The 12701-nt window shown below is 44.4% G+C and overlaps 1 long non-coding RNA gene across 1 annotated transcript; it reads right to left on the reverse strand.

The window, feature by feature from the left end:
• Positions 1 to 275: 275 nt before the first annotated feature.
• LOC119965638 lies at positions 276 to 12395 on the reverse strand. Its single transcript, XR_005460585.1, has 3 exons — positions 12353 to 12395; positions 2612 to 2697; positions 276 to 680 (listed from the first exon to the last, which is right to left on the reverse strand). It is a non-coding gene; the product is annotated as an uncharacterized LOC119965638 (long non-coding RNA).
• Between the last annotated feature and the right edge of the window lie 306 nt (positions 12396 to 12701).

Consider the following 12701-nt stretch of genomic DNA (forward strand, 5'->3'; position numbering starts at 1 on the left):
GCTAACCACTGTGCCACTGTGCCACCCCTAAAGAAAAGAACACTTTGACAGCTAAGAAAGTTACGGTATTATTGTAAAGATTGATGCGGCATTTCATTCTATCACTATTTTGCACAGGACTCTGATTAAACATTGTGGTGTTTTACATTGCTGTAATTATAATATTTGTCATCCTCTTTAATGAAATAGAATCACCCATGAAGCATTTTCCACTATTTATATATGATATAATTTGCTTAGTATAAGAAGAGTAGATAATGGGAATATACAGATGATTGCATGATTGGGCAGACTTCATTATCCACAATTTATTAAGTCACAATAGATTATTAAAAAATAATAATTGAAAAAATTAGTCAGAAAAACAACAATTTGCTTTAAATTTCATAGAACTGTGCAGGAGAAGGAGATGGACCAATTAAGGTAACTATTGATAAGGAAGTAGCGTTGAACAAAAATAAAAGTGAAAGAGATTCTGGAATTTAATCACGTTATTTTAGAATGCTGAGAGAAGTCAGAGGGCAAATCAGGTTCTGGCCACAAGCTTCCAAGCATTGTTAGATATGGAAGTTGTTCGAGCAAAGGGGAGTTTCTAATATTACACATGTATAAGACCGTAAGACATGGGAGGAGAAGTCGGCCATTTGACCCATCGTGTCCGCTCTCAGGTTCAATGAGATCTGTTCAAAAAGGGAAAAAAGCATAAATCAGCTAACTAGTGATCAGTTACATTAATACTGTTAAAGTTTAAGCTTCTAGAAACTAAAATACAGAATTACATTAATATTAGCCAAGACCATCTGCAACTAGTTATATAATAGAAACATACATAGAAAATTGAAGCAGGATCCGGTCATTCGGCCCTTCGAGCCTGTTCTGCCACTCAGTATGATCATGAGTGATCATCAAATTCAAAACCCCGATCCCGCCTTCCCCCCATCTCCCTTGAACCCTTTAGTCCCAAGAGCTATATCTAATTCCTTCTTGAAATTACACATCCTTTTTGGCCTCAACTACTTTCTGTGGCAGTGAATTCCACAGATTCACCACTCTCTGGGTGAAGCAGTTTCTCCTGATCTCAGTCCAAAACGTTTTACCCCTTATCCTCAAATGTTGACCCCTAATTCTGGACTCCCCCACCATTGGGAACATTCTTTCTGAATCTACCCTGTCTAATCCTACTAGAATTGTATAAGTTTTTATGAGATCCCCTCTCACTCTTCTAAACTCCAATGAATATAATCCTAACCAATTTAAGCTCTCCGCATCTGACAGTCCTGCCATCCCAGGAATCAGTCTGGTAAACCTTCGCTGCACTCCCTCCATAGCAAGAATATCCTTCCTCAGATAAGGACACCAAAACTGCACACAATACTTCAGGTGTGGCCTCACCAATGCCCTATACAATTGCAGTAAAACATCTCTATTCCTATACTCAAATCCTCTTGCTATGAAGACCAATATACCATTTGCCTTCTTTACTGCCTGCTGTACCTGCGCGCTTATTTTCAGCGCCTGTTGCACGAGGACACCAAAGTTTCGCTAAATGTCCACCTCTTTCAATTTAGACCCATTCAAATAATAATCTGCCTTCATATTTTTGCTACCGAAGTGGAGAATCTCACATCTATCCACATTAAACTGCATCTGCCCACTCACCCAGCCTGTCCAAATTCCCTTGAAGCATCTCTGCATTCTCCTCACAGCTCACCCTCCCACCCAACTTTGTATTATCTGCAAATTTGGAAATAAGATATTCAGTTCCCTCATCCAAATCATTCATATATAATTTGAATAGTTGGGATCCTAGCACTGATCCCTGCGGCCCCCCACTAGTCACTGCCTGCCAACCAAAAAAAGACCCATTTATTCCAACTTTTTGCTCCCTATCTGCTAACCAGCTTTCTAGTCATTTCAAGGCACTACCCACAATTCCATGCACTTTAACTTTACACTTTCTCTATGAGACCAGGTCGAAAGCCTCTGAAATAAACCACATCCACTGGGTCTCCCTGGTCAACTCTACTAGTTAAATCTTCAAAGAATTGCAAAAGATTTGTCAAGCACAATTTCGTAAATCCATGCTGAGTTTGTCTGATTATACCACTACTTTCCAAATGCTGTGCTATGAAATCCATGATAATGGACTCTAGTAACTTTCCTATTACCATATTAGGCTCACTAGTCTACAGTTCCCTGTTTTCCCTCTACCCCCATTTTTAAATAGTGAGGTTATATTGGCTACCCTGCAATCTGAAGGAATTATTCCCAAGTCCAAAGACCATTGGAAAATGACAGTTCTGCTATTTCTAGGGCTACTTCCTTAAATACTCTGGGATGAAGATTATCAGGCCCTGGAGATTAATCCGCCTTCAATCCAGTTAATTTCCACAAAACCATATCTCCACTAACACTGAGTTCCTTCAGCTCCTCACTAAAACTTGTGTTTCTCAGAACCTCCGGTACATTATTCATGTCTTCCTTTGTGAAGACAGAAGCAAAGTATGAATTTAGTTCCTTAGCCATTTCTTGGTTCCCCATTGTAAATTCCCCCATTCCTGACTGCAAGGGGCCGACATTAGTTTTTATCAATTTTTTTCTCGTGACATACCTTTGCTTCCTCTTCATTAGCTGTTAAATGTTGGCCAACAACACACCATCCTCCAATGGTCTAGCATTACATGCTGTCATCTTCTGCTGCAGAAATACATTTTATTGAATGGCGGCTGCAGTTTTCAAATCCTACAGTTTGATCAGGTACAATTCATGCTATGGATGATAGTATACATGACCATAAAGGAGTGAGTGCCGAGATTGGGAGACTCTATGTATGCTTTACACAATGTGAAACATGGATGTTGCCCACTGATTTTGTTTCTGCGACAAGGGACATGGTGCCAAATGATACACTGAGGAGAATGTTTTACTATTGTACCAGAAAGTAGCCATGTGTTTCACTACGACTCAGTTACCTTTCCTGCTTTTCATTTGAAAACAACACGTCAATGGGATTCTACAGTTTCAAACTTACACTAAAAAGCACTTCCGATTGCAAAAACCAATCTGCTGTAACTTACAGAGCCTGCCCTATTGCTTCAACAAGTGTATCATCTATTCTCAAAATTGGCACGGAGCACTTTTACATCAGTTTCTGAAAAGTTAGATGATTATCTTTTACTTCAATAAATATGCAAATCATAATTTAAGAAGCTAACCTGTCAATTTTGCTGAGTTCTCACACTTGTAAGGGATATCAGAAGTCATTGTGGCTTTACTCTGAGAATAATAGCACTTACACTCTATTATAAATTTGAGGCTAAATTGCATACTTTAACGTTTTGGGTTCAGAGAAAGAATATAATAAGATGTTGTTGCCATTACAGAGACCTGGTTGAGGGAACTATGATGTTGTTGCCATTACAGAGACCTGGTTGAGGGGAGGACAGGATTGGTAGCTAAACATTCCAGGATTTAGATGTTTCAGGCAGGATAGAAGGGATGTAAAAGGGGTGGCGGAGTTGTGCTACTGGTTAGGGAGAATATCACAGCTGTACTACGGGAGGACACCTCAGAGGGCAGCAAGGCTATATGGGTAGAGATCAGGAATAAGAAGGGTGCAGTCACAACGTTGGAGATTTACTACAGGCCTACCAACAGCCAGCGGGAGATAGAGGAGCAGATAGGTAGACAGATTTTGGAAAAGAGTAAAAACAACAGGGTTGTTGTGATGGGAGACTTCAACTTCCTCAATATTGACTGGGACTCACTTAGTGCTAGGGGCTTAGACGTGGCAGAGTTTGCAAGGAACATCCAGGAGGGCTTCTTAAGACAATATGTAGACAGTCCAACGAGGGAAGGGGCTGTACTGGACCTGGTATTGGGGAATGAGCCCGGCCAGGTGGTAGAAGTTTCAGTAGGGGAGCATTTTGGGAACAGTGACCATAATTCAGGAAGTTTTAAAGTGCTGGTGGACAAGGATAAGCGTGGTCCTAGGGTGAATGTGCTAAATTCGGAGAAGGCTAATTATAACAATATTAGGTGGGAACTGAAAAACCGAGATTGGGGGAGAATGTTTGAGGGTAAATCAACATCTGACATGTGGGGGGCTTTCAAATGTCAGTTGAAAGGAATTCAGGACCGGCATGTTCCTGTGCAGAAGAAGGATAAATACAGCAAATTTTGGGAACCTTGGATAATGAGAGATATTGTAGGCCTCGTCAAAAAGAAAAAGCAGGCATTTGTCAGGGCTAGAAGGCTGGGAACAGACGAAGCCTGTGTGGAATATAAGGGAAGTAGGAAGGAACTTAAGCAAGGAGTTAGGAGGGCTAGAAGAGGTCATGAAAAGTCATTGGCAAAAAGGGTTAAGGAAACTCCCAAGGCTTTTTACACATACATAAAAAGCAAGAGGGTAGACAGGGAAAGGGTTGGCCCACTGAAGGATAGGCAAGGGAATCTATGTGTGGAGCCAGAGGAAATGGGCGAGGTACTAAATGAATACCTTGCATCAGTATTCACCAAAGAGAAGGAATTGGTGGATGTTGAGTCTGGAGAAGGATGTGTAGACAGCCTGGGTCACATTGAGATCCAAAAAGATGAGGTGTTGGGCGTCTTGAAAAATATTAAGGTAGATAAGTCCCCAGGGCCGGATGGGATCTACCCCAGAATACTGAAGGAGGCTAGAGAAGAAATTGCTGAGGCCTTGACAGAAATCTTTGGATCCTCACTGTCTTCAAGTGATGTCCTGGAGGACTGGAGAATAGCCAAGTTGTTTCTTTGTTTAAGAAGGGTAGCAAGGATAATCCAGGGAACTACAGGCCAGTGAGCCTGACGTTAGTGGTAGGGAAATTACTGGAGAGAATTCTTCGAGACAGTATCTACACTCATTTGGAAACGAATGGACGTATTAGTAAGAGGCAGCATCGTTTTGTGAAGGGAGGTTGTGTCTCAGTAACTTGATAGAGTTTTTCGAAGAGGTCACAAAGATGATTGATGCAGGTAGGGCAGTGGATGTTGTCAATATGGACTTCAGTAAGGCCTTTGATATGGTCCCTCATGGTAGACTGGTACAAAAGGTGAAGTCACACGGGATCAGGGGTGTGCTGGAAAGATGGATACAGAACTAACTAGGTCATAGAAGGCAGAGAGTAACAATGGAAGGGTGCTTTTCTAATTGGAGGGCTGTGACTAGTGGTGTTCCGCAGGGATCAGTGCTGGGACCTTTGCTGTTCGTAGTATATATAAATGATTTGGAGGAAAATGTAACTGGTCTGATTAGTAAGTTTGCAGACGACACAAAGGTAGGTGGAATTGCGGATAGTGATGAAGACTATCAGAGGATACAGCAGGATTTAGATCATTTGGCGACTTGGGCGGAGAGATGGCAGATGGAGTTTAATCCGGACAAATGTGAGGTAATGCATTTTGGAATGTCTAATGCAGGTCGGGAATATACAGTGAATGGTAGAACCCTCAAGAGTATTGAAAGTCAGAGAGATCTAGGTGTACAAGTCCAGAGGTCACTGAAAGGGGCAACACAGGTGGAGAAGTTAGTCAAGAAGGCATACAGCATGCTTGCCTTCATTGGCCGGGGCATTGAGTATAAGTATTGGCAAGTCATGCTGCAGCTGTATAGAACCTTAGTTAGGCCACACTTGGAGTATAGTGTTCAATTCTGGTCGCCACACTACCAGAAGGATGTGGAGGCTTTAGAGAGGGTGCAGAAGAGATTTACCAGGATGTTGCCTGGTATGGGGGGGCATTAGCTATGAGGAGCGGTTGAATAAACTCGGTTTGTTCTCACTGGAACGATGGAGATTGAGGGGCGACCTGATAGAGATCTACAAAATTATGAGGGGCATAGACAGAGTGGATAGTCAGAGGCTTTTCCCCAGGGTAGGGGGTCAATTACTCGGGGGCATAGGTTTAAGGTGCGAGGGGCAAGGTTTAGAGGAGATGTACGAGGCAAGTTTTTTACACAGAGGGTAGTGGGTGCCTGGAACTCGCTGCCGGAGGAGATGGTGGAAGCAGGGACGATAGTGACATTTAAGGGGCATCTTGACAAATACACGAATAGGATGGGAATAGAGGGATACGGACCCAGGAAGTGTGGAAGATTTTAGTTCAGATGGGCAGGATGGTCGGCACAGGCTTGGAGGGCCGAAGGGCCTGTTCCTGTGCTGTACTTTTCTTTGTTCTTTGTTTATTTTACTTGCCTTAACAAAGCTTTGACAAAGGGTCACCTGAACTTGAAACGTTAGCTCTTTTCACTTCCAACAGATGCTGCCAAACCCGCTGAGATTTTCCAGCATTTTCTCTTTGAGAATACAAAAACAATGGGCAGGATTCTCCGTTAGCTGATGCCAAAATCTGAGAAACCGATTGGGTGGAGAATCAGTTTGACCGCCGAAATCACGGAAGGCGCCGATTTCAGGCCAAATTGCAATTCTCCAGCACATTGACAGCGGCGACAAAGCGTCTGGAACGCACATACAGTAGACACCGTTTGCATATCATTAGCGGGCCTGACCCGGTATTGTCCGGGGCCTCTACGATGCTCCGTCTCCAATGGGCCGATTTCTCGATGGCGCAGTTAACTTGTGCTTTTGAAAATCATGAAACTGGCGTGGCGTCTGCTGAGGGAGAGAGTACGAAAAATTCCCAACAACACTGTGGTTTGCTGACAGTTGTGCCACTGGCTGTGGTCTTCTGCCATGGCCGGGGGGGTGTAGTGCAGGGTGGCCAGGAGGTGGGCTGTGGGGTCAGGATGGATGGGCATTGAACACCATTGCTGCAGCCGGCAAGGCAGCCATGCAACTGTGCACACCGCTAACGGCCCACTTTAAACTTAGTGCCACGGGTCGTGTAGTTGCCCCCCAGGGCACCCCCCCCCATGTCCCCTCTGGCCCAAGCCAACTGTGAGCCTCACATGAGCTGGGAGCACATGAGCTGTGCTCCCAGCATAACCAGGGCCATCTTTTTGGCTGGGATGAGTGTGTGTGGGGATTGTATTGTGTATGTGTGGCTGCAGCTTGTCAACCCACTGAGTGTCAATCATGGACCTGGCGAATCCCGCACCATTTTTCATTGGAATTAATTGTGTTCCACGCAGTACTGGGGCTCGCCCCTCAATAGTAATGGAATCGGTCCAGATATGGTGCCATTTTTCTGTCGTTAAAGCCTATGAAATCTGCACTTAGGGTTGGATTCTCTGATCGCCGATGCCGAAATCACATTCATTGATCAGCCAGTGAATCCACTTTTACGCTGGAATCGGGGGTGGTGCCGTTTTTCCGATACTCCGTCCCCTCAAAATGGCGTACTCGAGGAGTACGCCACATGCCGTTGGGACGGCCTCAGGACATACTTGAGGCCCTCCCCCAATGCTCCGCCCCTGATGTGCCAAGCCCCGACGGCGTGAGACATGTGTCCTCACAACTTTCGGGGACCTCACGTGGCGGCTTCGGACTGTGTCCAGCGGCGCCACAGTCGGGGGGGGGGCGTTTCGCTGGCAAGGGGGCTTCGGGAGGGGCTGGGGGGACTGGTGGGGGGTGGGCCAGTGGAGGCGAGGGGGGTTACACGGGGATGTTTTTGGCAGGCTGGGTTCACACGCATGGCGCGGCCGCCGTTGGCCGCCGCCGTGCACATGAGTAGCTATGGACCCGGACATTCTGTGGCTGTATCCGCAGGTAAAGCCCCCCACTGGGCAGAGGATTGGTGCGGGGACTCCTTTGACTTTCTGGTCGTAAGACCAGACGGATCCTGCAGACAAAGCCGCAGAATCGGAGAATCCAGCCCTTAGTCTCAGAAATGGAGAATCCCGCCTCACAGGTTCTGAGAAACCTTTAGAAATCACTGATTACATCTCAGCTGGAGTGCAGTGGTGTCCAATTCTGGGCACCATAATTTAGGAATCATGTCAAGGATTGAGAGAGGATGAATAAGAAATTTATTGCATTTCTGAGCACTGTGCAGTCTGAAAATTTTGAAATCCCACCCTTTATATTCACAGAATCACAGAATGCGACATTGCAGAAGAGGCCCTTCAGCCCATCTACTTTGCACCAACGCAAGAAATACCCTGACCTGCCCATTTAATCCCACTTGTCAGCTCTTGGCCCATTGCCTTGAATGTTATGACATGCCAAGCACTCATGCAGGTACGTTTTAAAGGATGTGAGGCATCCCACCTCTACAACCCTCCCAGGCAGTGCATTCCAGACTGTCACCACTCTGGCTAAAAAGGATTTACCTCAACTCCCACTGAACCTCCAATCCCTCACTTTGAACTTGTGTACCCTCATTACTTACCCTTCAACTAAGGGTAACAGCTGCTCTCTATCCACCTTATCCATGCCCCTCATAATCTTGTACATCTCAATCAGGTCATCCCTTAGTCTCCTTTGCTCCAGAGAAAACAACCCAAGCCTATCCAACTTCTCTTTAGAACATAAATGTTCTATCCCAGGCAACATTCTGGTGAATATTCTCTGCACCCACTCCAGTGCAATACATCCTTCCTATAATGTGGCGACCAGAATTGCACACAGTATCCAGCTGTGGCTTCACCAAAGTTCTATACAGCTCCATCATGACCTCCCTGCTTTTGTAACCTAGCCCCGATTGATAAAAGCTAGTGTCCCATATGCCTTTTTCACCACCCTATGCCTTCAGAGATCTATGGGCAAACACGCCAAGGTCCCTTTGTTCTTCGGAACTTCCCAGTGTCAGACCTTTCATAGTATACTTTGTTGTCAAATTACTCCTTCCAAAGTGTATCACTTCACATTTTTCAGGGTTAAATTCCATCTGCCACTTATCCGCCCATTTGACCATCCTGTCTATATCTTCCTGTAACCCAAGACACTCAATCTCACTATTAACCACACGGCCGATCTTTGTGTCATCCGCAAACTTACTGATCCCACTCCCCCTATAGTGACCTGTGTCATTTACATGAATGACAAACAACAGGGGGCCCGCATGGATGCCTGTGGTATGCCACTGGTCATTGGCTTCCAGGCACTAAAGCAGCTGTCTATCATTACTCTCTGTCTTCAACCGCTAAGCTAATTATGTAGCCACCTGATCAAGTGACCCTGTATCCCATGAGCATTTTCTTTCTTAATAAGTCTCCCATGTGGGACCTTGTCAAAGGCTTTGCTGAAATCCATGTAAATTACATCAACTGCACAGACCTCATCTACATACTTGGTTCAATGCTCAAAAAACCCTATCAAATTAGTTGGGCGCGACCTCCCTCTGACAAAGCCATGCTGACTATTCCTAATTAAAACTTGTCTCTCCAAGTGGAGATAGATTCTCTCCTTCAGATGTGAGACTCACTGGTCTGTAGTTCCCTGGCTTATCGCTACAGCCTTTCTTTAATAGTGGGACCACATTAGCTGTTCTCCAGTCCTCTGGCACCTCCACCCCTGGCCAGAGAGGAATTAAAAATTTGGGTCAGAGCCCCGGCAATCTCCTCCGTCGCCTCCTGGGACACAAGTCATCCGGTCTTCGAGATTTATTCACTTTTAAGCCCGCCAATACCTCCAATATCTTGTGACTCCCTGTGACAATTTGTTGAAGAACCTCATAATCTATCCCCGAGTTCCATAACTACCTCCTCATTCCCTTGGGTGAAAACAAATGTAAAATACTTGTTTAACACTCTATCAATCTCTTCTGGCTCCACCCACAGATTTCCCCCTTGGTCCTTAATGGGCCCTACCCTTTGTCTGGTTATCCTCTTCCCATTGATATATTTGTCGATTACCTTGGGAGCTTTTGTACTTCTACCAGCCAGAGCTTTCTCATATCCCCTCTTTGCTCTCCTAATTGATTTCTTAAATTCCATCCTGCACTTTCTGTACTCCACTAATGCCCTGCAGACTTGCTCCCGGTATACTTGTTAAAAGTCTCTCTTTTCCTTCTCATCATATCCTGAATGCCTCTGGTCATCCATGGTTCTCTGGGTTTGTTACACCTCCCTATTAACCGAGGTGGAACATATTGGGCCTGTACCCTCTCTATTTCATCTTTGAATGCCCCCTTCTGCTCTTTTGTAGATTTTCCCACAAGTAACTCTTTCCAGTCCACCTCTCCCCAATCCAAAACCTTTTTTTCCAACTTGTCTATTTCTTTGTGCATAACAAATTTAAATTGAACCATGTTGTGGTCGCTATCACTAAAACGCTCCCCCACCAACACATCAACCATCTGTCCAGCTTCATTCTCCAGAATTAGGTCCAGCACTGCACCATCCCTTGTTGGATCTTCTACATATTGAGCTAAAATGTTCTCCTGTATACATTTTAAGAACTCTACTCCATCTAAGTCCTTAACATGATGACTATCCCAATTAATTTTGGGAAAGTTGAAATCACCTAATATACTTACCCTCTTATTATTTTTACACCCCTCTGCGAAGTGTCCACATATTTGCTCCTCAATTTCCCACTGAATATCTGGGGGTCTCTAATAAACACCTAACAGTGTAGCTGTCCTTTTTTTATTCCTAAATTCAACTCACAAAGTTTCATTTGATGCCCCTTCGAAGGTATCATCTTTCCTTACTGTACTAACTGCCTCTTTAACTCTTTTACCCCCTCCTCTGTCTTGCCTAAAGATTCTGTATCCCGGGATGTTGAGTTGCCAATCCTGACCCTCTCTCAACCATGTCTCTGTGATTGCTATTATATCATAATTGCACAGGTCAATCATCACCCTTAACTCATCCGTTCTACCTTTAATACTCCTGGCATTAAAGTAGAAGCCATCCAGCCTTGTCTTATTCCCTGGAAACTTACTACTGCTATATTCCCTCTGACCTGATTGCTTTTCTATGTTAAACTGTGCTCCTATTCTGCTATCAGTCTGCATCCCCTCCTCCTGCCAAACTAGTTTAAACTCTTCACAACAGCACTAGCAAACCCACCAGCAAGGATGTTTGTCCCGTTCTGGTTTAGATGTAGTAGACCGTCCTGCTTGTACAGGTCTCACTATCCTCAAGAATGGTTACAAAGATCCAAGAATCTAAAACCATCCCTCCTGCGCCAAATCTTAAATCATATTTGCTATTCTCCTATTCCTGTACTCACTAGCATGTGGCACTGGGATTAATCCAGAGATTACAAACGAGAGATCCTGCTCTTTAGTCTATTGCCTAACTCCCTGAATTATTCATGCAAGACCTCATGCCTATTTCTACCTATGTCACTGGTATCAACATGCACCAAGACCTCTGCCTTATCACCCTCTCCCTTCAGGATGTCATGCAGCCGTTTAGTGACATTCCAGGCCTTAGCACCAGAGAGACAACACATTGTCCTGGAGTCTTGTTCACGACTATAGAAGTGACTATGGAGTCCCTATGACTATTGCTCTTCTGCGTTTTGGCCCTCCCTGCTGACCAACAGAGCAAGCCATGGTGCCACTACTCTGGCCGCTGCTCTTTCTTTCCCCTCATAGGCTATCCCCCCCAACTGTATCCAGAGCTGTATACTTGTTAGAGAAGTGGACAACCATGGGGGATTCCTGCACTGACTGCCTGCCCTTTCTAGCAGTCATCCATCTGTCTGCCTGCACCTTGGGTGTGACCACATCTCTATAACTCCTGTCTATGGCGCTTTCAACCATCTGCATGCTCTTAAGTGCATCCAACTGCTGCTCCAAACAAACCACATGGTCTGTGAGGAGCTGTCATTGGGTACACTTCCTGTGGATGTAGTCATCCAGAATGCTGAAAGCGTCAGGGACCTCCCACATCTCACAGTTAGAGCACTGCATCCCACTGACTGATATTTCTTGCACTAAATAAGTAATTATGTCAAAATAAATAGTTCTTAAATGTAGATTATTATTATTATTATTATTACTAATTAAGTAATTACATCAAAATAAATGCTTATTAAATTTAGCACTAATTAATCAATTATATTAAAAGAAGTACTTATTAAATTAACTATATGGTCCCTTGTGCTAAATTTCTCCGATAAGTATTAAATGCTAAATACGCTCATCTCCTAGTTATTCCTCTACTTAGTTAATTACCCTAGCTTTTCAAATTTAGAACAGATTCCCAACCAGACAATCAGGTCACAGCTTTACTGAGACGTCACTTTCCTGCTTGTTTTCCCGGTCCCCGATACCCAGCCGGTAAGTTATTAATAATTACTGTTCAGAAACGCCTCCTTCCCAAATTCGCACTAACTCTGCTCACTGCTGACTGGGCCGCGAATCCCCAAAGTAAGTTACTTATACTTACTGCTCCAAAGCTCCTCCTTCCCAAATTCGCACTAACTCCGCTCACTGTCGACTAGGCTGCAAATCCCCGAAGTAAGTTATTTATACTTACGGCTCCAATGCTCCTCGTCCCTGAGTTCACACTAACTCTGCTCACTGCCGACTAGGCTGCAAATCCCCAAGGTAAGTTATTTATAATTACTATTCCAAAGCTCCTCGCCTCTGAATTCATGCCAACTCCACTCCCTGCCAAGTCCAGGTCATGGATACATACAGATAAATATATAGCAGTGGTCATTCGTACTGAACTTTGGAGACATCACTTTCTACTTTCTTCTGTTAGAAACTTATTAATTCCTTGTCTGTTTCTTGTTTCTTTTTTTAATTCCTTTCCTGTAACTTTGCAGATTGTGTTTAAACTGCAGACTTCGGTCAAACTGAAAACACCCCTGGTCTAATGT

The sequence above is a fragment of the Scyliorhinus canicula genome, chromosome 5 (genome assembly GCF_902713615.1).
Source record: "Scyliorhinus canicula chromosome 5, sScyCan1.1, whole genome shotgun sequence".
Taxonomy (NCBI): Eukaryota; Metazoa; Chordata; class Chondrichthyes; order Carcharhiniformes; family Scyliorhinidae; genus Scyliorhinus; species Scyliorhinus canicula.